The sequence below is a fragment of the Anguilla anguilla genome, chromosome 1, assembly GCF_013347855.1.
Source record: "Anguilla anguilla isolate fAngAng1 chromosome 1, fAngAng1.pri, whole genome shotgun sequence".
NCBI classification, from domain to species: Eukaryota; Metazoa; Chordata; class Actinopteri; order Anguilliformes; family Anguillidae; genus Anguilla; species Anguilla anguilla.
The window spans coordinates 72,208,155-72,220,914 of NC_049201.1; positions in this window are offsets into that span (position 1 = coordinate 72,208,155).

Consider the following 12,760-nt stretch of genomic DNA (forward strand, 5'->3'; position numbering starts at 1 on the left):
CACGGCACCCGTAGTGTGCGTTTGTGTGTGTGTGTGTGTGTGTTGTGTGTGCGTGTGTGTGTTGTGTGTGTGTGTGTGTGTGTTGTGTGTGCGTGCGTGTGTGTTGTGTGTGTGTGTGTGTGTGTGTTGTGATTTGGCTGGCTTGCTCCTGGACAGAGGGTCCACTTCATTCATCCAAATGGCAGTTTAGCCTAATTGGGTCAGTAATCAGGATTAATTGGCCAGATTGCGCCGTGATTTGCGGAGCCCGAGCGCACCTGTAAGATGGCGGCTCCGCGGGAAGGGAGCTGGCCACCTGTGCACATTTCTCAACCAGCTGCATTCCGGCGTTCCCCGCGCAGCGCAGCCGCTCCTCGCTACGGAAACGCGCTAACGCCGTAATATCCATAACCGCCGTTAGCATGGCACCGCTCTCCTTTTACATGAACCCCTGTATTATTTATTTGAGTTTTTAAAAAAATTATTATTATTATTATTTTTTTTTTACACGGCTCCACAGTCTAAATCGCGCAGGGTTTTTTTTTCGCACAAGCACCTCGTCCTTCAAATTAGATGTGAAAGTGAGGTCCTGACTCGCTGTGGTCATTAAATATCCCAGGACACATTGTGAAGAGCGGGGGTTTGGGGGGGGGGCTCCCTGGAGTCCTGGAAAATTTCCAAATCTGCCTCTCTCAATCTGGCCATTTTAATCACCCCCCCACCCTCCTCCCCAAGTTCAACTGGCGAAAATAAATCCCTCCCTCTCCCCTTCAGCTGATGTGTGGTGAGTGCTGTGGCATAAAATGGCTGCCAGGGATTTCATAGTTTGGGTGCTATGCATTGGTGGTGGTTTAGGTGGGTCACTGTGTAAAGCATTTCAAGACCACTGAATGAAAGACACTGCGTAATGCAATCCTACTCTGTGAGAGACAGGGCCGTGTTATCTCAGTAACACTCACTAAACATTTTCCATGATATATTGATAATTGTGTACAATCTAAAGGTATCACTTCTTCTGCATACACTTCTACTTTCTGTATATTACATAACGTGTGGGCGATACAAAACTTTAAAAAGCATTAAAATTACACCTGCAGTGCTGTGAGAAGTATTTGCCCCCTTCCTAATTTCCTAAATTATTGCACAATGAATCAATGAAAAATCAGATATTAGACGAAGGGAAACAGAACACATTTAGTTAATTATTATTTCATTTCTTTAACAAAAAATAAACATCCATATCACACCGAAGTTCATTGATACTTAGATTCAGCTCTCTAAAAACAGCCAGGCTTGACTGAAACCAGTCCTGTTGAATCTAAACCTCACTCATATTGAACCTTGCCATCAGAGTGAATAGTCGCCACAAAGCTTGTATAAGCACACTATGTCGCGATAAAAGAAAATTCACGAAGAGATGAGGGAAAAGTTTATATATAATACATAATTGTGATATTTAAATGGATAACTTAAATATATAATTGTGGAAAGGGTTACATAGCCATTTCTAAGGCCCTGGTCATTGTCTCCAAATGGAGAAAACTTGGAACAGTGGTGAATCTCCCCAGGAGCAGCCAGCCTGCCAAAATTTATCCAAAGGCACAGTGACGTCCAGGGAGTCCCAAAATATTCCCGAAGAACACCCAAAGCACTGCAGGTATCTCTTGCCTTAGCTAAGGTCAGCGTTCATGATTTCACAATAAGAAAGAGACCGGGCAAAATGGGATTCATGGGAGAGTAGCAAGATGGAAACCACTGTTAACCAAGAGAAACATCAATGCTCACCCCACATTTGCAAAGAAAAATGAAAAGTTTAACGTCAAACTGGCAAATCTGTTTCAATCCCCAGTCGTATAATTCCACAGGATTTATTTTATTGAGTGTACTGTGGAATAAAAACACCTAGATGACCCCCAAGCCTTTTGGGAAAATGTTCTATGGACAGATGGGGGGGGCGGGACGAGGTGGGCACTCAAAGAACCAGCAGTGGTGGGTGATTGCTGGCTCAGCGAGCATCATGCTGAGTCACAAGGACCAGGCCAGGCCAGTGATTTCCAGCAATGGAAGGACCTGAACTCGAAGCGGCTCCATCGTTATGGCATTATATACTATGCAGCATTCAGTCCCAGTCCCGGAGGACATGAACAGAGACTGTGCTCGCTCTTACACTCCCACACCCTCCCCCCCCTCCACCCCAGTGTAAAAATAATAGGATCTGCATTGAACAGGAAACGCTGTCTGCCACTAGCATCACTCTCTCTCTCTCTCTCTTTCTCTTTATCTGTATGTCTCTCTATCTGTCTGTCTCTCTCCCCCTCTCTCTGTCTCTCTCTATCTGTATCTGTATGTCTATCTCTCTATCTATCTATCTATCTATCTATCTATCTCTCTGTGTGTCTCTCTCTCCCTCTCTCTCTCTCTCTTTGACAAACTGTCCTTCACTGACATAGAACATAATAAATATAAATTTTCCTGCAAATCTCAAGGAGATTATCCTGACCACTTTTTTTTCGCAGACGGTTGGGGTCTTTATTTTATTCTTTAGTTTCCTCGTTCAGTGTCAAGTGTTTTATTCTTTATTCTGTTCCCGGGGGAAACAGCACACTGCAAAGCACCCTGTGACAGTTTGATTGCAAGGAGTGCTGCATCAAATAAAAGCTGATTGATTGATTGATTACAGTTCTTGAGTCGCTCACTTCACCATGGGAACAACGGCAGACACTTGCTTTGGGTTTCGGGGTGGGGGGGGGGGGTGGGGGTGGGGGGGCAGGCGGGCACCAAGCAGCAGGCGGTAAGAGTGTGCAGTGTAGGTAGGGGTGTAAAGGTTTACACAAACACTGGTTTGTTTATCACAATAAGCCTTTCCCCTCTTTCTTACCAGCCGGACCAACAACACATACAAATCACACACACACCAAAATGGACATGCTGTGTGTGCAACACGTCTGTCAGTCAATTCAGGAATCTGCTGCCAAACAGTGGAGTGCAATCTCAGTACAGTGGAAACAGTCCAGATTTCAAATGCATTTTTTCACAGACGAAAATTCTTGACTGAATCAAAATGCTTTTCTATATACGCTTTTTTGTTTTGAAATAGAATTTCATCAGAAAAAAAACATTTTGCTTTTGAATAAAAATCTAGTCACATCAAGAACATTTTTTTTTCTGCTTCAGATTATTAATCTCATCATTCTTATGGTCTCATGCCCCCTTCTCCGCATTGAATTATATTCTTATGAACATGAAGAAGATTAAAATCGTGTTGATTATTTTCACTCGTTATGAATTGTTATTGATGCTTTGTGTGCTTTAACTATACCCAGTCTCTGTATGTGTATATCTGTATACATATCTCTATCTATATATTAACAGTGTGATACTCCAGATACGATATGGCTTTTGGTCTTTGAATTTCACTAAATTCAGTATAAACATCCAACTTGCACTTATTCAACTTCATGTACCAGAGAAATGTTGGTCTGACATTAAGGTTTTTCTCTGTATTTCTGAAAGGTTATAATCTATTCGTAAATGTCAGTGGGCACCAGAAGAATGAATATACTGTCACCTGGATACTCTGGTGACGGTTTTTTTGAGAGAAAAAAGAAAAGAAATGGAAAAGAAGTTGTTGCTTAGAGGAAATTATTCATTAGAATATGTGAAATGGACAAACAATAAATTTGTTAGTTCCAGACTGCTTCAAATTCCTATAGGTTTTGCTTGTGCTTGGCCATCTTTGCCTTTTTTCCCCCACTTGTTAACCACCAATAACTTGCACAAGTGTGAAAAAAGCGGTGTGTCTGTGCCTAGACAGCGCCCCCTCCTGGATCACATGTCCAATAAAATGGACGGTTGGTAAGTACTCTTTGTTTTTCTAAAATGTCTTTAAAAAAGTGCACTGCAGTGACTGCTGATTCAGGCATTTTACATTCATTTAGCATGTTGCTGTCTCTGTGTGCCTGCATGTTGGAAAGGCTCCTTCCTGGCCATTTCTTCCTCTCCCCTCACACTCGAGAGTTCATCTTCACCTTCATCTTCATCAGACTGACAAGAAGCTGCAGGCAGGTCAGCATTAGCTCTGAACAAACCACAGCAAGTTGCAGCCAACCATACTCACGTTTAGACACAGTAAACCTTGCATTAACCAATCAGGTTTTACAGATTACGTGAAAGTGACTGTATCCAGGAGACTGCGGGAGACAGGTCTACGATCATGTGACCTCGGCGATAGGCAAGCCAGAGGAAGATAAGACGGCAGTGAGTAAGCAGTTGTTACACGGTTGTTTCATGCGTTCCATAGATCCCAACAAAGGCTTTCTGACCACTTAAGATAGGGTCAGAATATAAAGTATACTTTAATTGAGTTTAAAATATTTTCAAATTAATGTAACATATTTTGTGCTATACTGGGGTTCACTAAAATATTGGAATTTCCCTCTGAAGTTGGGCACAAGCATGCACAAACCATGCGGAAACACTCACTCTCTCGCAAACAAATGCACGCTCACACATGTGGACACATGCACACACAAATACGTACCAGTAAATAGCTAAATAACCCCCCCCCCCCCGCCGCACACACATACACACACACACACACACACACACACACACACACTTGTGTATCCATTATAGCAACTTCGTGCTGCAGTCCAGACTCCACTGGGAGACGGAAGCTAAATCAGGACTGATGGGGTTCACATGAGTCATATCAGGATTCCAGTGAGCAGTCTGTAGGGAGAGAAACACACCACCAAGAGACCATTTAATCAGTTTTACTACTCTGCTAAGACTCTGGATTTTGTGCCCTACAGTGTCCTTCTTATGATGGCCCTCCTTCAGATATAAGACCAGGGATGTGTTTCCACAAATGAAAGAAAGAAAGAAAGAAAGAAAGAAAGAAAGAAAGAAAGAAAGAAAGAAAGAAAGAAAGAAAGAAAGAAAGAATACAATTCAATCAGTAATATCATAACATTTAGCATTTTGCAATATTTTGAATGGGTGAATTTTTAACAGTTAAGGGGTATGTAAATAATTAGACCAAGGAAAGTAGGCTTGAACTGAACACGTGTGGCTTATGTAGTAGGGATCACGAGGGTAAACAAGTGTTTTTTCATGGGCACATTGAAGTCACGGGAAGTAACAAATTTGTTTCTAAAAAAAAACACAAGCATCTGCCTGGTGTCGATAATTCTCAACCAGAACTCACGTGGTACACTAACAAATCAACGCACAAAATTATATGCACACACACAGACACACATGCACACACACACATATGTGCGCGCAATCATATACTCATGTACCAGAGAAGGGAGCAAGTTTGCATCAGTTCAGACACTGAGCATCCCGAACTGGTCTAAGCACTGCTATGGAGGCAGTGAAGACAGTGCAGATGTCCCCACAAGATGAGTCAACTGTGCTAAAGGGCCTGGATAATTCATACACGAATGTGAAGTCTAGCAGGTTTGAAATATACGGCACACCTGAACAGATCCCTTATGCATTGCTAAGAGGCCCTGACTGTGTGAATTAAATAGGTATAAATATTCAGCACTCCTGTCATTATGTAGCATTGGAGCAACCCATGGGAATGACTGTTGATGTTGCTCTTGCTAGTTGTTTGTGCTTTAATGTAATCTGAAATACTTTTTTATTCACATCCAGTAAGTCGATAGTTATTGCCATTTTTTTTCAGCTTTTTAGCTGAACAGTAATACCACCATTGGCAGGAACTGGAGACAGATGGATATGTAGACTCCAGAAAGACCCAATCATTGTTTAGAACAATAGAAATGTCCTATATAACAGATTTATTTTAAAGGGGTTTGGCCAATTAGCTGCATCATTTAATATTGATCAGTCTCATGGAATGTATTTTAAGAAGGGCCATGGCAATATTCAGGGAAGTTAAAGGGCCCTTTATTTGAGGAAATATCATTTTTGATATGCTTGTTTTATTTTTCTAAGCCTACGTCCTTTGGCTTATAATACTAAGGAAGGCACATTGCCAAAGAATTAGCTGTTGTTTTTCATCCTACATTTTTGCACTTTGCACATTGTAAGAATAAAACTATTCTTACCACTGAGAAAAAGTGTTTTTTATTTTTTTTTTGTTTTTTTGCAGTGTGCTGACAGCCCACTCTTAAGCCCACTGTCATCAGTCCAAGTTCATACTCGTGTACTTTATTATCTCTTTGTTCTTGTAATTTGTAAAATTATTTTCTGTCCGGTAGCTTCAATTCAAATAATGTTCACATTTGTGTTTAGCTATAACACAGGGTCGTTTCCATAACTTCATTGTATGTAACTAATTTTTTGTAAATGATTACTTGTCTTTTAGTGAGTCAAAATTCAGATTGTGTTGTTGTTCGGTTGCTCAGCTGATGAGATCCTTTACACATTATGGATAGGTTACTGCTTTTTGAGTGGCAAGCTTGCGGGACATAAGCTGCAGCCAAAGTAAATATATGGTGTTATTGTTAGCGCGCTGCCAAACTGCCCAGACTGATATAGTGTTATTATGGTTTTTTGTGCTCAGATTCCACAGAGGAAGCTGTGGCCAGTCCACCTCCCCTGTAGACCAGCTGCGGTGCGTCTGGGGCTGCTGTGTGCTGTCCTACTGGCTGCGAACATCGCTCTGATCTTCCACTGCCAGTGCAAATTACTGCACTGCCCGGCCATATTTAAAGGCCTGTCTTAATGTTGTGATGTCCCCAGTCAAAGTGGGAGAGAAGAGACGAGCAGTGCAGTGCGGAGTGGGCTGCCAACTGTCACTTATTTTCACACTGAAATTAACAGCTCATGTCTTCCAGCCCCGAGCGGTGCACTGGTAATTGTTTTAAGGCTGTAGCCGTTACATTATGTGTTCATGACTCTCTTGTTGACCAAAGTGTGTCTGGGAATCGGTAGTCATCCTCCTTATTAGTTTTTCTCTGTCTCTCACCCTTAACACAGACGACAGAGGTTCTTTCAGTGCTATTGAACCTGAGGTGAAACTGGAGATTCTCAAGTATGACACCAAAATTTCTGATCAACTACAGAGAGGTTACAGCACCTGAACTGCTACAGAACACCAGAGAGTCTACTTAAACCTCACTGCAGCCAAGGACCAATTACAAATAGACTACTTAAACCTCACTGCAGCCAAGGACCAATTACAAATAGACTACTTAAACCTCACTGCAGCCAAGGACCAATTACAAATAGACTACTTAAACCTCACTGCAGCCAAGGACCAATTACAAAGAGACTACATAAGCCTCACTGCAGCCAAAGACCACTTACAAAGAGATTATGTAAACCTCACAGCAGCCAAGAACCAATTAGAGAGAGATTATAGAGATCTCACTGCAGCCAAGGACCAGTTACAAAGAGATTGCATCAGTCTCTCTGAATCTAAAGCCATCCTGTCGAGAGAATATATTGTGACAGTGCGAGAGAGAGAGACAGGCTGAAACACAGTCTTAGTGGGCTGGTGAACTACAGTCCCTGCCAGTGTATCACCATTGTCCTGCCATAGACTCTAACACACATGGTGAGTTATTCTCATGACCAGAATCAAATCCCAACTGTGCCAGTGCTGACTGTGGTCAGGAATCCTATGGGACACACTGTATAACTGACTGCAGCTTCTCCCAGGGGTGGAAGGTTTTAGTGGGTAGATTTTCCTGCCTTGTTGCACAATACCATGCTATGCTAGTCTGAGCCCTGCTGAACTGACATAATGCCATTAACGCATAGGGAAGAGACGACAGTTCAAACTGGGGAGTGAGAATTTATCTTTAAATGTATTCACTTTATTTTTTTAATGCTTTTCCCCTGTTTTTCTATCCACATCTCTCAGCCCTGGCCAAAGGGCCCGAAAAACTGCTACGCACCTCGAGCCAACGGGGGAGCTGGATCAGCGGGCACATTGACCGCATCCAGTGGGGTGCTGACCTGGTGGTGGCAGAGGGCTCAGAGGAACAGGCATGGCAGGACACACACACACACGACCCTCCCCCTGTCAGCAGCAGCCGCGATGGCTGAGATTACATGGACGTTTATGACGATCAATCGCAAACTCATCCTTCAAAGTTGTGAATTCGAAGTTGCGGGCAGATGTTGATTTATTCCAGGGTGCTGAGCCTTTGCTAGGAAAACACTCCCCCATCTGCTACTCAGCAGGGATGGGTGGGGCAATGATACATTAAATTTACTGTATTACGAAAATACAAAACACCTCCCAAAATGTTTCTATAAACTAAACAATGAAAGTGATGGCGATATAGGATACTTTACAGATGGCATAGTGGTCAAAACCATGCAAAAAAAAAAAAAGAGGCGAATAGCCGGTATTATACACAACATAAATACATGCAATTATGTGTTTCAAGTGCCTGCCATTTAGCCCTCTGGGATGATTGCATCATGGGGCCATCTCACTGTCTGCTTTAGAGTGCCCCTGTGGTGTTGAACAAGGCTGCCATTCCCTATTCCGGAGGTACGGACAGTGGCAGTCTGGGCTGTTACACCTCATCCTCTGATGTTTTTTTTTTTTTTTTTTTTTTGGTGGCCCTCCATATAAAAACTATAAAGAGACAGAGTGCTAGCTCCATTACATGTAGTTCTGTCACTCCACAACACTGTCTATTAATGCACACCAGACAACAAACAAAGCTTCAGAGATGTAGTAATATATTTTTATTTGCTGTAAAATAACATCATTTATCTTCACATTTATTTCTCACGCACCCATCACCCAACCATGATTAATCAGAATGTTGTTTTTTTTGTGTGACCCCACTCATCCAGTCTGCAGATACACTGTGGGGTCAACCTGCAGGTCACGAATAAATACATACATGTAGGCACACAAATCCACCTGCATACTGTACACACACACACATCCGCACAGTACTGGCACACATACACATATACATAATGTGTTTATAGGACATGCCTCCCTAGGACACATCCTACAGTAAGCACTCCTACAGCACAGTAGCCTAATCCATCCTATTGGTGCACTTGTCACAGTTAAAGGCTGGGGAGGGAGGCATGGACGTCCTGCAAGAAATTTATGTTTGCTATACATCTGTATCAAACTCACCGTCAGACTCACTTGCCATGGTCCTGTATCAAACTCAAAGCTCTCATACAGTGATTACTGCCAGCAGCACACAGATCAACCAATCACAAGAGGAAACAACGCAAAGCAAATGCCCATTAGTTGGCGGCCATGGTGCAAGTCAGTCCATAAATATTGTAAATATTCTTTTTAGCACATATTTCCTTGAGTAAATAATTAGAAGGAGATTTGTCACCACCATGCTGCTGGACTCTGGCAGGCTAGTCTTCAGGCCCAGAGTTGGAAAATCCCGGTTCAGAAAGTAAAAGTCCTCCCTAGTATTTTGTTCCAATCACCTGGGTTTGGTCATTAGCACAAGGAGGTAGAACTAATGTGTGAAATCAACCTGCTGAGTTTGCGGGTGGAAGAAATACATGGCAGGACTATTATTTTCTGACCTCTGGACTTTCCACCTCTGTTCAGGCCAGATGGTCATTCCCTGTAGAAGTGAAACCAGGATTGGCGTGTACAGATTTTTTTCAGAAAATTAAGCTAGAATAATTGGTCGAAACTAAAACCAGCAGGCACACCAACGATCCAGAACTGGAGCTGCACACCCCAGCTTTTATAGTCTGCTCGTGGGTTTTTGTGTTTTGATATTTGACTGTAAGTTTTTGACAGTAATTTCCATATTGTAACAGTCAAATTATATGGTGCCATTGCATTTAGTGTGTATTTGTTGGCTGGTAGTATTTAATACATTGATGTCAACTTGGTGGCACTTTATGTTATATCCTGTCACATAAAATAGCTGTCAGCTGTCACACTCAAAAAGAGTTTGGAGCATGAAAATGGGCATTAACGAGTTTTGTGCATTTTGTGGAGTCCATTCGTGTGAAGAGGAGTTGTCTGACTGTGTTTTACCAATTATTAACAAAATGTGAATTTGCACCTTGTGTACACCTGCCTGTATGTATCCTTTTTATTTATATACCATGCTTCTCCTTATGAATGAACAGACACTCATTTCATTAGATGGGGAGAGAGAGAGGGAGGGAGGGAGAGAGAGAGATGAGATGAGATGCGATGCGATGAGATGAGATGAGATGAGATGAGATGAGATGAGATGAGATGAGATGAGAGATATGTCTGATCCCTTTTCTGAGTTTTGGAATCTCAGAGAGCCATGATACCAGGTCTCTGCTGAGAGGAAGAGCTGAGGTGACACTTTGATTGATGGCATCAATCAGAGGCTTTGCCTGGGGATAACAGAGAGGAAGGCAGGAAGATTATATTGAGGAACAGGCATGATACTTTCTACTTTCAGGGAAACTGACACTTTCTGTGTGTGTGTGTGTGTGTACAAATACACTATATATATAGTGTAATGTATATATATATATATATATATATATATACCTGGGTCATCAAAGGGGTAAATCAATTACATGTGCCATGAATTGAAGATGAGAGAAGAGCTTTCGAGCAGGAGGGCCAACCCTGGTCCAGGGGAGCCACAGGGTCTGCTAGTCTTTATTTTCACCTTAAATACAACAACCACTTTAGACCCAAGAAACCAGGTGAGGTGAGTTCACTGTGTAATAGACTGCTTTAATAGATCAATTAAGTATTGAGTGACAACAAAAACCAGCAGACCCTGCTGCTCTCCAGGTTTTGGCCACCTCTGCTTTACAGTGTCCGCATTCAGGTGGACATCCATTGTGCACCACTAGGGACACTAAAGAGTTCTGTTTACACCTGGTTTGTACCCATAATTTCACTTAAAAATTAGGCACAGTGCTGGCCACAGTGACTGGATTTGATGCCAGACGAAGGGACGACATATTGGAACAGCTACTTAACAGGCCAAGCAATCCAATAACCTTTTTCTAATGAAATAAAAATGCATTCAGGATACCCCTACACCTGAACGGTTTAAGGGAGCCCCATTTAGAGGTTAATGGCTTAACGATGATCAGTTTAAGCCTAACAGGTGACATGTGACAGAAGAAAATGCTTCAACCCAATGGAGGACATTGCAGCATTGGGGTCAGCCTGCAATAGCAACTGTGCTTTTCAAATTAAGCTCATAGCTCACAACTTCATAGGGACACATGATCAAAAGATTTCCCATTTAAAATTGGATTCTGTATGTTACCATGTGTCTGATGACCTCTTCTTGTTCTCAGATTTCTTGTAAATGCCGATTTACACAGGTAAATATTAATGAATCCTCTTGAACAAATCTAATTTCATATGCATAACTATCTCATGATTATATTTGAAACGATTCCGGTACGCTGTGTTCACTGCAATTCAAAACCAGTAAATTCCAGGCTGTTACTGCTTGTGAAGCCCATTAGATGGGCCGAAGGGCCAGATGGAAAGTGGCAAATTGTGCATCAATAAAACAACCTGCTGATGACAAAGAGCACAGAGCAGCAGGTAGGACCTGGTGAGGATTCAGTCACCCAGGGCTCACCTGTCTCGTTTCTTAAAGGCACCACCAGTCATGATAGGCGGTGAAAATTCTTCTCATTTTAACCAATGTATTTTTAATTTTAACCAACCATCGTATTTCTTACATCACTTGTGTGGAAAATGTGTGGATTTTATTAATTTCTTGTGTGCTAACAATCAGTTTTTTTTCCCACTCAAGCAATTGCATCATGACCACAGCGAAAGTTTTTTTCAGTATGAAGCCATAACTCTGAAGTGAGCAATATACCTGTCTATGATTTTAACGGTTGCACCCAGAGGGATATACACTTGTTTCAAACGCATTAGCAGAGCTGTCCTTCAAACAGCAGAGGAGTGCAGCGCTACAGTAAGAGCCGAAGAAATGCAGTGTATATGAAAAACTCTGTTTAACTATTTAATTATAATTATGATAAATACTTATATGATAAATGCCAGAAGGTTCTTGTATCACACTCTTAAATGTAAGATTAATGTAATGTAAAAAAATGTGATATAATGCAACTGAACTGATTCATTTGTTATAATACACAACTAATTGGTGAGAAATGTTTTAATTATTGTTCTAGAAATACCAGAATTGAATGTAAAGGGTCACAATCCGTAGTAGGTTGTCCAGTAATAACCGTGGCTAGTGTATAACTGATTTCTAGCATCACGCAGGGAAGGTTTCAGACAGTGGGATTGGCTGCATCACTCCGCACGCTGCTCACCAGCGACCTCTTCTGGTCGATCAGGTCCCAACAATCTCCCTGAACCAGCTGTGTGCATCACCTCTGACTCCTATATCAGCTATGCACAGCAGCAGTAGACAGTGGAGTAAAAAAATCTTTCTGCATTACCTTGCGCCATCTAGTGGCTAATGTATGTACAACCGCCAGATAGGCATCAAATACTGTCACCTCACAAAGTGCACGTGTCATTTTCCCCTGACAGCATGTGTCTGTAAAAGAATTTATCACCGGAGTCCCAGAATAGAAGACCTCCTATTACTGGCACATTAAAGTTACAGTCAGAGATGGCCAAACAAATTAAATACAGATGAGGATGGCTATTGCAGATGAAAATTATTTTGAGTGACGGGTAGCTATTATGGGCTTCAACCAGAATGAATGGGTCTTAAGACAAGGCACTACACAAGGAAGAAAACTATTTTTAGAATTACTAGCTCACATTTGTCATCTCGCTTAAGGATCCACATACTCCAATTAAACCTAGTCAGTCTGGTTCGCTGGTCCCAGCCTAGTAGTA